The sequence below is a fragment of the Triturus cristatus genome, chromosome 11 (genome assembly GCF_964204655.1).
Source record: "Triturus cristatus chromosome 11, aTriCri1.1, whole genome shotgun sequence".
Lineage (NCBI taxonomy): Eukaryota > Metazoa > Chordata > Amphibia > Caudata > Salamandridae > Triturus > Triturus cristatus.
The window spans coordinates 564,290,554-564,308,169 of NC_140594.1; the positions used below are offsets into that span (position 1 = coordinate 564,290,554).

The 17,616-nt window shown below is 41.6% G+C and overlaps 1 protein-coding gene across 2 annotated transcripts in view; it reads right to left on the minus strand.

The window, feature by feature from the left end:
• The window catches only part of PLS1 (plastin 1), a 533,668-nt gene that overhangs the window by 418,574 nt on the left and 97,478 nt on the right, over nucleotides 1–17,616 (minus strand). Inside the window, exon 1 of one of the 2 annotated variants that reach the window (XM_085633622.1) lies at nucleotides 3,814–3,974. The exons of the other annotated variant lie outside the window; for it this stretch is intronic. The gene's annotated coding sequence lies outside the window, so the exon portion shown is untranslated. Of the gene's footprint in view, nucleotides 1–3,813; nucleotides 3,975–17,616 lie in introns of those variants that run through there. 2 annotated transcript variants of the gene reach the window in all.

A 17,616-nucleotide genomic window follows, 5' to 3' on the forward strand; every position in this document is an offset into this window, starting at 1 on the left:
CAAGACATCTTTAAGTGGTACTCCCCCTCCGGTACTTCGCGTTCTAGTGGTACCAAAGGAATGCAAGTACCTAGAATAAGAAAAACTCACCTTTTGTGAAGCTTTTCCTACACTGCTACAAAATGGTGAAATTTGCTCCCTAACCATTTGCAATTTCAAACTAATTTAACATTTTTTAGAAAGGACTTCAAAACCTGTCATTTTAAATCTGCGGTTTAAACTGATTTCTTTAGGCAGATGATTCCTAGTTCCATTTTACTTTTTTCTCCTTTATCCCCTCAGTGATTTGGTTTCTCAGATACTAGCGCCAAGACGCCTTGTTGGTATTAGCGTGCTCTATAAGACTTTCATAACATAACATAACTTGCATAAGAAAATGAGTACTAATCGCTTTAAAGAACATAGTCCGTAAGTTGATATCTTTAGGGCGCCCTGATCTGACATGAAACCCTTCCAGGGGCGAGTCCTCCTCACCCCCTCTGCCCCCATGACTGCGTCCCTTTCACCTTTTAATTACTCCACTGACAACGTGATTTGGTGCCTTAAAAGGTCACGGTTTATTCAAACGTAACATGTAACATGGTTGTACATTTTGCAAATCATATGGTCATTCATAAACATCCATGTTATCGCATCCTTTTTATTGATTGTCTTTGTACATTCATTGTTGTTGTTTGCTCGCAGACAGTATATTTTGCGAGGTGCCCCTTGTGCTGGGTCTTTTTGTCTGCGGTTCCAGGCTTCACCTTGCTACCGAATTTTGTGGGTGTCCGTCAGGACCTGCCCGGGCTGCAAGTGCCGTTCCGCTTGCCCTGGACCCTTTGTTGGCCACTCGCCTGCTCCTCAGAGCCCCTGTCATGTGGCATCCCAAGGACCCTGTGAGCATTTCATCTACTCTGCCTGTGTCATTCTTGCTCGCAACTTGCTACCGACTTGGAGGGTGTCCGTCAGGACCTGCCCTGCCCGGGCTGCAAGTGCAGTCCCGCTTGCCCTGGACCCTTTCATGGGCCCTCCCTGCTCCCATGGGTCCCTGCCGTGTGGCATCCCAAGGACCTTGCTTGAGCATCTACTCTATCCTTCCTGAGGCTGAGTCCTCTCATTTCACTCCCTCAGTACCCCTGCCGAGAGGCATACCAAGGGTCCTGCGGGCGCATCACATCTACTGTTTCTATGGCGGCACGCCGCTCTTGGCTCCCACAGTGCCCCTGCCGTGAGGCATCCCAAGGACACTGCGTGAGCCTTCCATCTACCTCTAGTAATTTTTCTCTCTTTTGTGTATCTTTCCTGGGTTTCTTCTGCCTCACCTCTGACTTGCGGCTGCGACGCCCGCTTCCTCTTGGTGTGGGTGGGTGGGATTCCGTGTTTCTCTTGCAGTGGGGGGTTGTGTGTTATCTGTGGGCCTTGCGCCCCTATTTAACCCCCCCAACTGCTTTCTGCCTCGCCCCCTGGTTGGGGGGCATCGGCTACCTTGGGGCGACCAATCCTGGTCGCCCCCTTTTTCGCGGGCTTCTGCGACGGGGGGGGGGGCTTCCCCCCACTGGGCGGCGTTTGTCCCGGGCCTCCATCTAGTCCGGCTGTGCCTTCCATGGCCCGGGTTTCGATTGAACTTGCTTTAGCCGTATCATATATTCCCTTTCCCATTGTTTTATAGCCATTTTTGCGCTGTACGAACACACATATGTACATATTCACATGCGATACATTTACATACACTGAATGTAAAGAGGTTCATAAATGTAGTCAGGCATTATACCGCACGTGTGCCGTAGATCCAGACGTCATGGGCCAAAACTGAACATTCTTATTCTAAGGGGGTACAAGTACATGAAAAATAGCAACAATAAAAGCTGGATATAGAAATACATAGGAGAGCATTAAAAAGGGCAATTGAAGGTTAAACCAGAACAAAATTAAGTGGGGATATGATGATAGGCAGAGACGTGACAAGCACAGGGGAGTAAATGAAACAGTGCTGGTTTATTGGCTAGCAAATTATTTTCCTCACAAAAACACTACAGACACATAACCAGATATTCAGAAAAGCATACGCCTAAATGTTTGACTTTCATGCGAAATAATGTCCACTAAAATGTCATGACTACCTAAGTTTGAAGGTATTATTGGGTTGATGCAGTTTCTGAGGTTAATATTTCCAAATTATAGACAGTGTAGTCACCCGAATCCTGCTGTTGTGGAGTGGTGTAATTCATGTCACTGTTCAGCAGGTACCACACACATGAACCACTGCACTCCTATCTTTAAAAGTTCAGTATTAATCTCTTCTGACCTAGTGATCAGCCACTGGCAGCTCTATTCCAGGTAACATGGTTTAATGGTTATGTATGCTATCAGGGCTGTTTAAAGGTCTGACCCAGCTGCAGGCAGCAGTTACAGAGTAACCTGAATGCTGATGAAGGGAAACCTCAACGAAGATGCGAAGACTCTAGCACACATAAAAGAGGTGTCCAGCCTTCGTCCACAAGAGGTGGGCCCAGGACAGATTTTCAGTATATCCACGCTGGATTAGTGTGCATAAAAGGAATCTAAACAGGGATTCATTACAAAGTCAGTGATTATCCTGGAAATCAGGCATGGATGTACCCCTAAAATGTATAGTACTGTACCCTTGGTGAAGACTAAAGCGGTTTCCTTGATGGTATGGATGCATTATTTATAGAGGGCTTCATATCCCTCACGAGGTCCTTAAGCGCTCAAATTTGCATCAGGTGTCTGGGGTGGGGTCCTTCGGGGTGCATAGCAACAAGGCCCCTATTTGTGGTTTGGACATGCTGATGAGGTATGTGAGGGTTATTGAAGTATGCAAAGACCAAGAAAACACAATACTGGGACAGTGGACTCAATTCAGCTGTACTTTTTTCATGAAGTATGTGAGTCAGATATCACTCCTCAGATTGACTATCCACCAAAACCTGTAGGTTATGATGGTGAAAGGCACCAGCCCTTGAATAACGTGCAGCATTCCTTCATTGTTGAAAGTGCATCGTGTTTTATCAACAAGCCAACATTTCAACCAACACTCTTCAATGGGTGCATGCTGAGTCTACCTGGGGCTCAAGACGGCCTGGTCCATGCTAGATTTTCAGGATAATCACATACAACGAAACTAAAAGGAACTTATCTACATAGTCAGAGGTTATCCTGAAAATCTGGCATGAATCCGAGGAGGCACAGGACACCTCTGCTCTAAGGTGCACACCGGCCTCACATTTTTCTACAGATTTCTGCAATAGAAATTAATGGAACCATTGGAGATCGTGGTATCTGGTGAAATTTCCCAAATTGAGGCAGAGTCCTACTGGTGAAAACTTATAAATGTATAGGACACCATAACCAGGGGCCAGATCTCCCCAGTGCCTTTGGGTGGGATAGCACACTTGTGGCTTTTTGCAATCAATATTCATCACTCGAACCAAATACTCATTTTTCAACATGTAGCTATCAGAGTTTAAATTCCTTTAGGACAGGTATTGTTAGGGTAGGCATCAGACATAACTGACCAGTGCAGAAGAGTAGAGAAATGGAGAAGGAATGCAATTCTGATAAGAAATGACAAATGTCCCGCTACCCCTTCCCCGCACTACCAGTACCAGCCCTACACCTTATCACATGCTCTTTTTAGGCGTCTCACCAAGGCTTGAATCCAATAAACACACACTCAAAACACCCCTTTTCCTATCCGTCCAGCAACTATGAGTTAAAGTAGAAAAGTGAACTCTGTGCTGATTAACCACTGACAGGACAAAATAAGGTTTTTAAAATCTTGAAAAGTACAGTGTCGAAGACTTGACATACCTGAGCAGGCTGGTCACATACGGTGGGCTGCACAAGCGGCACTCCTAGAATCTTGCACTGAATTTCCCAAACGCATCCACGCCGAAGGCAGTGTCTGAGCAGAGAAACCGGGAGTGACTCACCACACAGAGCTCTGCATACTAATTCACACCAGGAAAGGAACTTTGCCCTGCAGGCCAACCTCTGCCACAGGCGTGGTGCGCAGTCACATAATGCCAGCACAGGCCACAACAGATAAAGCCATCTGACGTGCACGCAGCGCGGATCTGCATGCAGTTCCATCTACCAACATTGCTACAATAGATGTTTTGTCTATATAAATTTGTATTTTATGATCTATGTGTTTGTAGATCAAATAAAGTGTTTTGACTGACTGACTACTAGAGATGCGTTTTGTCACCACTTTTTCCTGCATCCAAGGTTAGCCAAGACCTTTTGATTTTACTAAAATTATATACATAATATACCTGTATAGGCTTTCAGCCAGCCCTCTTCATCAATTGGTCTGTTGCTGTGTCATTTGTATTTTGCTTCCACCCACTACAGCATGGAGTGATGGGTCAGCCCACTTCAGTCACTGGATAACTTCACTGTGAATGATGGCATTCTGGTCTTTCATAAAGAACACATCTGCACAAAAAGTTGTTCTCTTCAGTAACCCAGACTACTAAGGCAATGTGAGCTTTCTGAGACCAAAAAAAATAGTTTTCCTTTTAGTCAATCATTTATTTCCGGCAGCTTCCCCAACAATAAATGTTTGCAAAACCCATGACAAAATAAAACAAGCTTTGACATATCCAAAAGACTGGAAGCCACACCAAAATGATTGGCCTTACCAGTGCTTGTTTTTTAAAATTTGTTTTACAGGCGTGGGAATTTTTAACCGGTTTCCATCTACATTCCCAAACTCCGCTCTTTCACGGAGTGTACCCCAGAACCAAAGTACGTGCACAGCATGCGAGTGTGGTCATTCCTTGGAAGTTGGCACACTATACGAGTGTTTAAAAGTTATGGCAGACTCAGGATTGTCCAACAGTGGGCCCCGAGAGCCTGATCCTACCAAACTTTTAGCACAATCACTGGCTGTGTAACTGATTGCCATTTAAATTCCTTATATGTAAAAGTATCTCACATGAATATCTTGAAACTCTGGTGTGTATTTTGACCTTGTAAACACCCGTAATGTATACTATAGATTCTATAGGAAGCATCTCTTTACAGATAGATGTCTGTGAACCAAAGAAAAGCCTCTCTCAACACATATTGCAAATAATAACTTGCATTTTAAATATCAGGGTACTGAAGGTGTAATAGTGCTGTGAAATAAATGTTACTTGACCCCACTCAAAGATACTCAACAATCCGTGAGAGCCGTGGTTGCTCGCTTGCGGCTGCTCAGGGTGATGCAGCTTCTTGTGTTCTGAACTATGCTTTGGCTAACGACTAATATCAAACACGTTCAGGCCTCGATTAGGTGTGCCCCGGTATTGGTGCGCTGTTTATCGCACCCCATAAATAACAATACCGTATTGATCATTATTGACCGGATGCTTGAAATAACTCCCAGTGTGCTCACAAAAATGGGAATTAACATGGAGATTTTGGTGCTTACTGCAAAAACTCCCACTTTCCTACTATTTTGTAGGTGTTTTAGCTGGTAAATATCAACAGGGTTGATGTACCGATATTTACCAGCTGAACGTTGGAAACCCCCAAGCCACTTGTAAAACTACAGCTAGGGGTTTGCACCAGTGCAACAATTTAACACAGCACTCATAATGGAGGTCTGAATGTTTTCATGAAAACAAAGGCACCAGAGGCGCAGTGTACCTATGTACTAAGATCCCCATAAGGTGGGTGCTTGCCTGCTTGCAGTGTCTTCCTTTTCCCAGTCTCCATACACTTTCCTTAAGGTAATTCGCTTGTGTGGCTCCATCAACTCATACCAAGCTGGCACATTTTCGAAAGGTGAATATTATAGGTCACCGTGATTATTCCATTACCCCTCCATGACTTTCTTCTCAACACCATTTACCACTATGAAGGGATTCCATGTTCTAGCATGCCTGAAGGCCTGGGTCCAATGCACCTGGTCAGATGGTGGGGCGCCATGTTTAGAACCATGATGAGAGGTCCTCTGTTCTAGATACACAATACACGGGAATAATACAGTTAAGATGCTGAACAAGCACTGCATTCAGCTATCAGCTCCATGCCTAACAACGCAACCTTTTAAAGTAATGTTAAAGAAATGTAAAGACCCTTGATGCAGGCAAAAGCTTGGCCATGCTAAAGAAATCGACTGATGTAAATAAATTAACTTGATGGACACAGCCAAATAGCGACCATACCATGAGTCAAGCAACATGGAGAAAAGAGTAAGAAGGCCATCATATAAAAGTGGCGGGTGCTCCCCTAAGGCTGAATACAGTGATCAGTTATTGTAACTAGGGGTGGGCGGAATTTACGAAAGTGACTTTCGCAAATTATCGCGAAAATGTTCAAAATCTCCGCAAACATGCGGAAATATCGCGAAGATGCAGAAGTTTTTTTCCCGCCGTTTGCGGTATTTTCTGCGTGGTCGCGGCTCGCCAACTTACCCATGCGGTTGCTCGCGGGCGCGGCCATCTTGTTTTCACTCTTCTCGCGGTGCATGATCGCGAGAAGAAAGACGTGATCGTGCGACCAATGACATGACTGCGGGCGCGAACTGTCGCGAGACAGCGCAAATGGCTACCAACAATCCAACATCTCGTGGAGAACGCGACCGGATCGGGAAAACTTGTCGGCGAACGCGGGGATTCAGGTAAGGCGATCGCGCGCGTGCGAGAATGTATTATTTTACAGCGCGAGCAAGAAACAAATAATCGTTAAGCTGCGGAATGCGGAAATTTTGACATTTTCGCGCTCTCCGTGGAACGCGAAAATGTCAAATTATCGCAATTTCCGCGAGCGGAACGGAAAGTTAGCCCAGGCCTAATTGTAACACAACCTTTCTCACCACTTACGATTATTCTACTGGAAACACAGAGGACAATCCTCTGTTCAAAAAGCACTCCTTATATCAAACACTAAAGAGAAGTTAATTAGAAATGTCGAAGTAGACACAATCTGATGTGTACATGCTAATATGAGTGGAAACTGGAGATGGAAGTGAACTGTCTTAAAGGAGCAAAGGAATATTATACGAAAGGGGCCATAAGACGGAGGCAAGAAGGGAGTAGTCATAGGAGGGTCATATGAGCAGGATAGGAGCTGGACTCTCTTCAAAACCTGTAATTCCCTGAAATGCCTGCCCACTTCTAGATAGTGCCACACATAACAAGGTTCAGGCCTAATCCACTATGGAGGGTTGGTTGTCACCTCTAAAATGTGCCCGAGCAGTGTGTGAGCTTAGAAGAGGTGGCCTGGGGTAGACCTCTGCTAGATTCAAACCAGGGTCGGCTGGGACAGAAAATTGACCCAGGCACCAAACTAAAAGTGCGTCCCATGAGCAAGTCATATCGTTAAAGAAGTGGCCCACAATTAAAATTCGGGGCAGTTTTGAACTTGTAAAGACAAGTTGTATAGGTGTTTTGCAAGATGTAGGAGAGTGCATGCATGTCTGCTTGCTGCAGGCAATGTTTGTGGTAATATCAGGGAAATCAACAATAGAAACTGGCCCAGCAGACCATAAAACAGCCCACAAACAGCTAAAAAATAATGCACACAATGACCTGTTAGACCAGCCCTTCTGGCACTTACGGATTACTCCAGAGGCCAGCCCGACTCTGTTTCAGGTAGAAATAAATGAAGAGGAAATGAGTGAAGAACAGGCTGTAGAGACCTCGAACACATGAAGTGAAAGTTAAAAGAACCAAAGTAAAACCTGCATGCCAAAGTGAAGCCTTCACAACAAGCATGGAGCCTAGCACATACCCTAGTGGTTAGAGCTGCAAACTTTGGACCTGGGGAACTAGGTTTGAATACTTGCCTCGTATCAACAGCTTGTCATTCTGGGCAAATCATTGAATCTCCTTGTAGCTATAAAAAAAAAATCAAGCACCGGCAAAGCCAATAAACCTTTTAGCTCTGCCAATACCATTTGTTCGTGATTTACAGCATAGACATTGTAGACTTTGGCAGTGATTTGTACCCATGCTGTAGAGAGAAGCATGGTTGAAAATATATATTTTTTTAAATAGCACTATGATGTGCTTGTCATGACTACAGACGGTGGGCGTGAGAGGCTACGGCACGCACACGGACAAAAGAGGCTGTGTTCTTTGACACACTTGTAGCAAGTGTTGGTAAATTATTTATTCTGAGGAAAAGCAACGTACTAAGAAACACTTTTTTAAATCTTTAATTTCAAGGTTGTTTAGTTTAGTGTTCCTTCCCTCTAGCTTCCAGTGCTCCAGACTGCCGTTTGAAGGCTTGTGGGACAGATAATCCATGTGTGGCCCAGCAGTGTGGTTCCAGAGGGTGGGGAGGGGTCACCGAGGATGGGTGTGGATACAATCTGCTTTCTTTGTTTTCTCTGGCTACATATGCCACGCTTAACGCCATGTGCTTAGGGTCCACTTTTGACACATCCATTGTGTAAACTGGGGCAATTAATCCCCTTTGTTTGCTCCTTGCGTTCTGTTTTAAACTAGACAGCTCTTAAATTCTGCCCCAATCTAGCACTAACAACAATTATTGCTCCCCTAGACATGTTGCCTGTCTCTTCCTCCTTTTCTGATTTTCTTTCCTAAATAACAGTCACAGTAACTCCCTGTACATCATGTTCACGGGTGAAGCAGTCACCTGGGGTCATGTTCCATACCTTAAAATAAAGGAGCCGATACACCTGCCTTTCGGACTGGCTATCATTTTACCATTAGCAGTCACAACAAAAAGTAGGCCTAGAAATTACTATTAGTAACTATATCATTACGATAGTCGGGAGCAAAAGTGGGAGGTGACCAGTCTCCCGAAAAAAGATGGCGGACAGTGTAATGCAAAGTTGCAGCCATTATTGCGTCAGTGCCATATTCACGTGTCTTGATGCATCACCGACCAGGAAACAACCTTTATTTTGAAAGAAACCCATGTAGGTATAGTTACATGCATTCAATAATTATCGCAAAAGATTAATTTGCTCTTGAAATTTTCAGCAAATCCAAATCTCCCTTCGAGTTACGTTTGTTTTGTTTTTTATATATTTCTCCACAATGGCGCTTCACGTTACTACTCTGCTTCTACAGTCACTGAACCAACCTGCCCTGGTGAGGGTGGGATAGAGAGGGGTTGATAAAGTTTACCATCACTCCACTAAGTAAAATACCATCACATTAAGTTAAGCATTGAATCCGGGATTTTCAGAGCGCGGCAAAACACCTGTGAGGATCTCAAGGCGCTGAATTGTAGGTATGGGGAGGTTAAATGACTTGCCCAGAATCACCTGATGTTGACGCCGAGATTAGAACCTGGTCATGCTTCATTACTTTGCCATTATATGCTCTGCGGGTTCAGCCACGCGGACCCTGGGATGGATACAGGGAGCTTCTAAGGTACAACTACTATTCCCTCTGCATGGCTCTATCATTTATTACTGCACTGTAAATATAGCCACTGGAATTATTGGATTCTGTGCCTACGGTGTTTTCTGCATAATTATAGCTTTTCTCAATTTACCACATAACCCACCTACTGCTGCAAAAGTTTGAAGAAAGAAAGTGTATTTCAAACTGAAATGGATTAGAAGTTACTAAACCAAAATCCACCACGTGGTGCAGAGAAGTGCAAGATCCTTTGCAAGCAGCAGTGTAGCAAGAGTGTCGAAGTTCCAAAGCAGGGGAAATGGGCCATCCTCCCTTTTGTAGTAAAATACCGATATCATTCTGGTGTGTTGATCCCTTCACTGCCAGGGCCACAGTGCCACTGCCCCCGCTGTACTAATGTTACCTACAACCCTCTATGCAAAAGGTTAACTGGTCTGCTTTTAGTTGCTTACTGCTGTATTGTTGGTGTTTAACTGGTACTATCAAGGTGGAACTTTTGTTCAGACAAAATTAATGCCCGTTAAAAAGACAAAATTATGGGGGCGTGGCTTGGAAGCCGAAGGAAATGGCCGCCACCCGTCAGAGCTCTGTGACGGGGTAACGCGCCGGAATCCCTCTAGGCTTCTATTTCTGCCCTTTGGATCCCTCGACTGCATCCTCATGCGTCGGAATCCCCCCTGCATCGCTGGGAGCGGCTGTGTGATCCGGGAGTGAGCGCAAATGGATTTTTTCTGTGGTTTCTCTTCGCTTGCGGCTCAATGAAAAGCCACAGCCACCATTTTGTTTTTCCACTCTCCCGTTTTTCCGGCGTTTATAACGAAGTAATTTCTCCTCACAGTCTGATACCCATATAACCGGAGGTGAACATCTATGGTTATTTTTGTATCATTTTACCACCTGGACTTGCATTAGATTGATGAACAATGCAAGGGGCGCCTCATGTGGAACTTTTACTAAGGTATTTCAGCGCCTGCAATCTTGAACCATCTCTCCTCATGGGCTAACGCTCCAATGTTTTAAAATGAACGTTTGTTGCTGTTTTTTCACCGCATTTACCTATTTTTGACCATAACTTGCACCAGAGCTGGTTTCATTAAACTTGTTGTTGCTTTTCACCTCTGCAGTCTACGCATACTCAGTTTCTCTGTGGCCTTGGACGTATTCTTTGTACATCTTATGCCTCCAGTGCATTTCTCCCTTATTTTTGATGGCAATACCCCGTACTAATCGTAGTGCTGCTCAGCTTACTCACAATACGTCGTTAGAAGACCATAATCCTTTCAGCATCTTACAAGATATTATGGAGGAGGCATTTAGTGACTCTGCCAGTTCTAAACACTTGTCTTCTACTACGCCACATTCCAGTTATAAACCAGGTTCTAAAATACCTTCCGCATCCCTTTCTTCTTCTGGTAAACGAACAAAGGTTAATCCACCTTCTCCTACCAACACTTCTTCCACTATCTGCATGGAACTCTTACTAGAGGAAATACGTTGCCTCAAGCCGTACATTGCAGAGACTAACTCTCGTCTCCAGAGCCTTGAGGATAACTGGTCATATACTGAGCAAAAAGCAAAAAGTTGATGAACTTGAAAGCCGCGTTGAGTCTATTCAAGCTGTCACAGATCAAGTTCCTGGTATGCGTAGAGAGATTCTACATCTTACACAAGTTGAAAATTTGAAAAATCGCAACAGGCGTAATAACTTTCGCATCTATGGTCTGGCGGAAGGTCTCGAAGGTTCTGATCCTTTGTCCTTTTTTCAAACCTTCTTACCAACACTTCTTGGTTTTCCTGATAAACCTCCTCTAAACATTCAACGAGCTCATCGCTTAGGGCAAAGTCCCCATTTTTCTCCTTCTTCATCCTCATCCATGAAACCTAGGGGAGTTATCTTGTACTTTTTAGAATACACGGACCTGCTCAAAGTACTTCATGCTGTCAAACAAAAAGGGAAAGTCTCTTGGAATGGCTCTAATATTTTCTTTGCTCAAGACTACGCTAAAGCTACTGCAGATCGTCGAAAGAAATTCCTGGATATGAGACCTGCACTTCGTAATCTAAATGCTCGTTATGGCTTATTTCATCCTTGTTTGTTCAAGGTGACTTACAACAACAAAACGACAAACTATGAAGATCCTGCGCTTCTCCAACACTTCTTGAACACCTGCAGAGATGAATCCATGGACATTCCTCGACCATAAGATTTACGGATTGATTTAATATCGTTTGTTGCTAACTGTTTTAGTCTCTCCTCTGATGTATTTTGTTTTGTTGTAATATCTCTTGTTAACATTTTTCTTTCCCTTTCTTATTAGATGCTGTTTTGTGATCCTTCGCCTTATGTCCCTTCGTTATATCTGGAGGTCGTTTCTTCCTCGTGCCTTCTTCCGTCCCGGAATCCCTCGTATGGTGTGCTGCCTTCCTTATGGGGCTTCACCCCCCCCCCGCTTCCGTTGTCTACTTGTGGTATGTCTTTTTGTTCTTTCTTATTGTTTTTTTGTGGTATGTCTTTTTGACATTTTTCTCTATTATTAAGGGTTGGACTTGTATTGTATTTTAGTTTTGTGTTTTGATCTCCCTCATTTCTTTCCTTTTCTGTCCCTCTCTTTCACCCTTTTTTCTTCTTACTTTTATATACCCTACAATAACTTTTTTGTGCATCTCTTCACCCTCTCTTCATTCCTGAATTTCTTTCTCAATCTTTTCTTATCTAATTCTGTTCTCTCTCTCAGCAAAAATTTTAATTCATATATTGTTTGCATAATAATTGTTCATGTTCAATTTGATTGTTTATTATCAGAGTTGTAACATGGAATGTTAAAGGAGTAAATAACCCCATTAAAAGACAACGGGTAATATCCCATCTAGCTAGATTAAACACTGATATTGCATTAATTCAAGAAATGCAAAAAAAACAGTTGATGGACAGAATGCAGAACAATGTCATACATTCACCCCAGTTCAGAGATCTGGGCCTAAATCCATCCCTTTTTTGCTCACCATGCCATTCCAGTTTGAACCCAGCCATATGCAAATCAGTCTTGACCCTGTGCCTCATTTCCTTGGTGACTGAAATACCTTTTGGATTTCAACCAATGACCTTGAAGTGTTCTCTTGGTCTCTCACCACGATATAGAATTTGGGTGAGCATCATTCTTCAACTAATTTGTCATTCAGTCATTTTTGATGCAACCATACCTGGCCCCTTTCTGACACCTATGGTTATTTTCAGGTTCACTATCAACTCTCGCCCCTTCCCCCCTGTCCTGAGGAAGACCCGCAGCAGAGGAATCTACTTACCCCTTTTGCGCCAGGGTCGAAACGTCGACAAACCCCCTAATGGGCCTATACCTATTCATCCCTTTCCATAGCCCAACTACAGAAGAAATTACGAAAAAGATGCACTGCAAATTAATATAGTTTGAAACCATGTGGATGGGTAGGCCTAATACTGTAGGGATACGGATCCTGTTAGGTTGTCTTGCTGGATCCCTTCTGCATTCATATACCTGAATTGTATAAATTTACTGTCTCCTTTTGAATTCTACTTTATTTCTATTTATCACATGAGCACTTATTTCCACACTTTTCTTTTTTCTTTTGACAATAACCGTGCATAACATTATATGTTGCACATTTTGCAGATCATGCAAATGTGATTCAATGCTTTTGAATGAAATACTGAGAGTGAAAAGAATAAATTGAACTTTACAAGTTAATAATTTTGGAAGTGTTCCAGGTTTTGTTTTGTTGATTTAAATCTTTTTCCTTCACTGAATATGTAAACATTTTTCGATAAATTGTGTAAGTAAAACCATAGTATATAGATTGTCTAGGACCACTGTTTTCTTTATCAATTGATGCCCAGGTCCTTTGGCTTACTGGGTTACCCCATTTATTATAATGGTCATGGGAACACTCCAGCCCGAACTGCCAAGCCAGGTCCTCCTTGGACTTGAACCAAGCATCCTAGGACCGGTTTCGGGGTTACACCCCTCTTCAGCCAGGATACCTTGATTCCAGTGGCATGGAGAGCACGGGACTCACGTCTGAGCATACCCGTCCCACTCGGGGTGACAAACGCAAAAACAACAGTTGATGGACAGAATGCATTCACCCCAGTATAAATTGAAACAAAGTTGGGTAGGCAATGTCTTTTCTTCCCCTGCTCTAGGTAAGAAAAATTGAGTCTCTATCCTGTGTCATAAGAAATATCAGATTTCAGTTGTCCACCAAGAATTTGATTCAGAAGGTCATTGGGTAATTGTCAAAATACTTATAAATCAAATACCTTTAGTTCTTTTTAACGTGTATGCACCAGTCAATGTCGATAATACTTTTTGGATTTATATATCTGATAAACTTCTTTTGTATGATGATGAATATATTATTTTTGGTGGTGACTGCAATCAGGTTTTTGATCCCATATTAGATAGAAATTCTTCTGTTAAATTCTCTAACACAAAGATGCATTCACAATTTACTTCCTCCATACGCTGCAAATCCTTATTTGATATATGGAGGCTTTGCAATCCAGATATTTGAGAATATAGTTTTTATTCCCCTCCTCACCACTCACAATCCCGAATAGACTATCTCTTCTTTAGTAAATCCTTATCTCAACAAGTTTCCCATTCTGAAATTGGCTCTATTTTAATATCAGACCACGCTCCAGTTTCTGATGATTTTGATTGGATACCTTTTTTCCCCCCATGCAGGTAGATGGCGTTTTAACAATGTGTTATTGTCCGATCCTAATTTTACAAGCCAATTAACCTCCTTTGCTTCCGAATTCTTTTCCTTTAACTCTACCCCGAATTCTTCCCTTGTAATGATTTGATATTCTTTTAAAGCTTCCGCCTGAGGCTTTATTATAAATTTTGTTTCACAAAAGAAAAAGCTTTTGAAGATAAAAATTCCCAGTTGCTTGTCAAGATCAAAAAACTTGAATACACTTATTACCACTCGAACTCTGAATCTACATTAAAGAACCTTATTGAAGCTAAATTTGCTTTTAATAAAGTATCTACTGAAGCCGCATCCTCATATCTTTTAAAAAGCAGTGCTCATTATTATGGAGGACAAAATAAGATGGGGAAATTGTTAGCGAATTACTTGAAAATATGATGTGAACGGACTAAAATAGAATCTATACGAAATGATGCAGGTATATCTTTCTTTAAAGACAACGACATTTTGAGTGAATTTGTTTCTTTTTATAAAAATGTATATACTCCGGTACAACAACCAAACTCAACGGATCTGTCTGCTTATTTTCAATCTATTGAATACCCTTCACCTTATGATATGGACTTCTCTTCTTTAGAAACTGATATCACTCTATCCGAAATTACACACACAATTTTGACACTGAAAAGGGGAAAGCTCCAGGTCCGGATGGATTTACCATTGAATTTTACGCTCATTTTGCGAATCTCTTACTTCCTCATCTTTTATCACTTTACAATGCCTTTATCACTAATGGCTCATCGTCTGGAACCTTTCAAGAGGCCATGATATGTTTAATACCCAAAGAGAATAAAGAACCATCTCTCTGCAAAAACTATCGGCCAATTTCTTTAGTTAACCTGGATTATAAGATCTTTGCAAAAATCCTGGCTCTCCGCATTGATCCTATTTTACCTAATCTCATTGGCCCGGAACAATCGGGATTTGTAAAAGGTCATCTATCATCTGACAACTCCAGAGTCTTTTTTAACATCCTTAGTAAAGCGTCCTCTCTTGATTATCCCATTGCCGCTATAGCATTATACGCAGAAAAGGCGTTTGATAGGATTGGATGGGACTTCATGTTTCAGGCACTAAAATGGATAGGGTTTCCTCCTAAATTAATATCTCTTATTTCTATATTATATTCAGGTCCCAGAGTTTCTATTTTTGTTAACAGCAAAACCTCAGACTATTTTCCACTCTTTAGAGGAGTGCGTCAAGGATGCCCCCTCTCTACTCATTTATTTATAATAGCATTAGAACCCTTTTTAACTAAAATTAGGTTAGATGCTAAAATTACCGGTTTCAACTGGATACCTCTCATGTCAAAATGTCAGTTTATGCAGATGATATTCTTTTATATTGTTCTAATCCGTCCACCTCCATCCCCTCTTTTTTATCTCGTTAAAATTTTTTCTCAATTATCCGGTTATCGTCTCAACTCAGACAAATGTGAGGTTCTTCCTCTAAATATACTGTGTCTAAAGCAAGACTTCATACAAACAGGTTTTTCTTGGCAAATCTCCAAGATAAAATATCGAGGCTTATGGTTCTCTTCAAACATCCCAGAAACATTAAAGATACATTTTGATCATATTATTAAGACTCTATCTGACTCTATTGACCACTGGCATCCACTCTTTCTCTCTTGGTGGGGACGTTTAGACTCCATCAAGATGATGCTATCTCATTTAATTCTTTATCTTCTCTCCATGATCCCGGTACATATTCCTGCAATCTATTTTAAGAAAATTGACTTTCTTTTAACTAAATTCCTTTGGAAAAACAAATCTTCTCGAATTGCTCTATAGGCTCTAAAGGCTGACAAGTCATCTGGAGGCCATAAATTTCCTGACTTTAAATCATACAATTATGCCTTTTCTTTAAAACAATCTTCTTGTTGGCTCTCTGATGCTCAATGTATTCATCGTCCTATTTGGTTGAATATAGAAAAAAAATTCATATCCCTTTTGAATTTAAAGAATCCCTTGCCTTTACTAGTAATAATTCTCTTTTTCGTTCTCCTGTCATCTCTCATACACGTAAAATCCTAGTGCCTCTTCTTCCTTCTTCTTATCCTTCGTCTTCCTCGTTAGGTCAACAGCCCATTTGGCATAATAACTTATTACGTATTAAAAACCGTACCATTTATTGGAAAACGTGGAGACTCAAGGGATTGCTTTGGATCTCTCAGCTAGTAATCATTAATGTTCCTATATCCTTCTAGGATCTCCAATCAAACTTTTCTTTGCCATCTTCTTGTAAAGCTAAATATGATTTACTTTGTTCCTCTCTTTCCCAGTATCTTCATTCCTTACCGTCTACTACCATTCCCTCCTCCAGATGCTCAACTCTTTTTCCATTACTATCAGCTCCCTCGTGGGCTTCTTCTTTTTATAAATGCTTATTTCTCTCCTCCAATAGGAATAAAAGGAAGGCTGAATTGGCTTGGGAAAAAGACTTAGCTGAATGTTGGCCTATCCCTTTTTGGGATAAGCTGTGGCTCAAGATTCATAAGACATCCAGAGCTGCCAACACTTCTCAAACCCTTTATTTCATTTACCAACGCATTTTATTCACCCCCGCAAAACTAGCTTCTTTTTCTCCAAGCTCTTCCTCTACTTGCTGGTCCTGTCCTTGTGCACTTGCTGATTTAAAGCATATGCTTTTTGAATGTCCTCCCATTTCTCGTTTCTGGCAATTAGTTTGGTCTCAAATTAACAAAATCTTTAAAACTCAAATCTCATTTTCACCTTCTAACATTTTCCTAGGATCTTTTTCATCTTCCTGGTTCCTTACATCATCTAGCCCTAAACTAGTTGATTTATTATTAGCAATAGCCCATTGGAAACGGGCGGACAAAGTCACCATCAAACATGGTGAAATGCTGTTTGCTTTCATCACAGACTGGACACTAGTTATGTTGCTCCCATATCTTTATCCATTAAAAGAGATCTTTTATGGCTTCCTATATCCACTTACTTATCATGCATTGCCTCAGCTAATGCTATACCGGTTAATTCTTCAGGTGAAGTCCGGTAATTTCCTTGATGCACTTGTCGTCTTTATATTTCACTTACATATGCTCTCATGGTTACTCCTTTCATTGTATTGCTTATTATAGTTACTCTGTATATTCTAAATGCCCTTTTCATACTTATAGAGATTAAGTTCAGGTGTTATTTCTTATTTTGATGTCATAATATTATACTGGTTTTTCCTTCCCTTGCTTTTCCCTGCCTTCCTAACTCCCTCCCCCGTATCTCTTTTCCGTTTCCATCTCTTATAAATTGTTATTTGCTAAGGATTTTACTCTTAATATGTTGTATTTCATTATATATGAAGTTTTCTTGTGTTTATCCAGTTTTTCTCAATATACTTAAACTTAAAAAAAAAAGACAAAATTATACTACCACATTATACCACATACATATTTTTGTGCCTTACAATTTAGTCAACTCTGCCACAAAATGTGCTCATATTTCATTGAATAATTCCAGTGGCTCTAACTACATGCATCTGGAGGTAGTAGTAGTGTGAACAC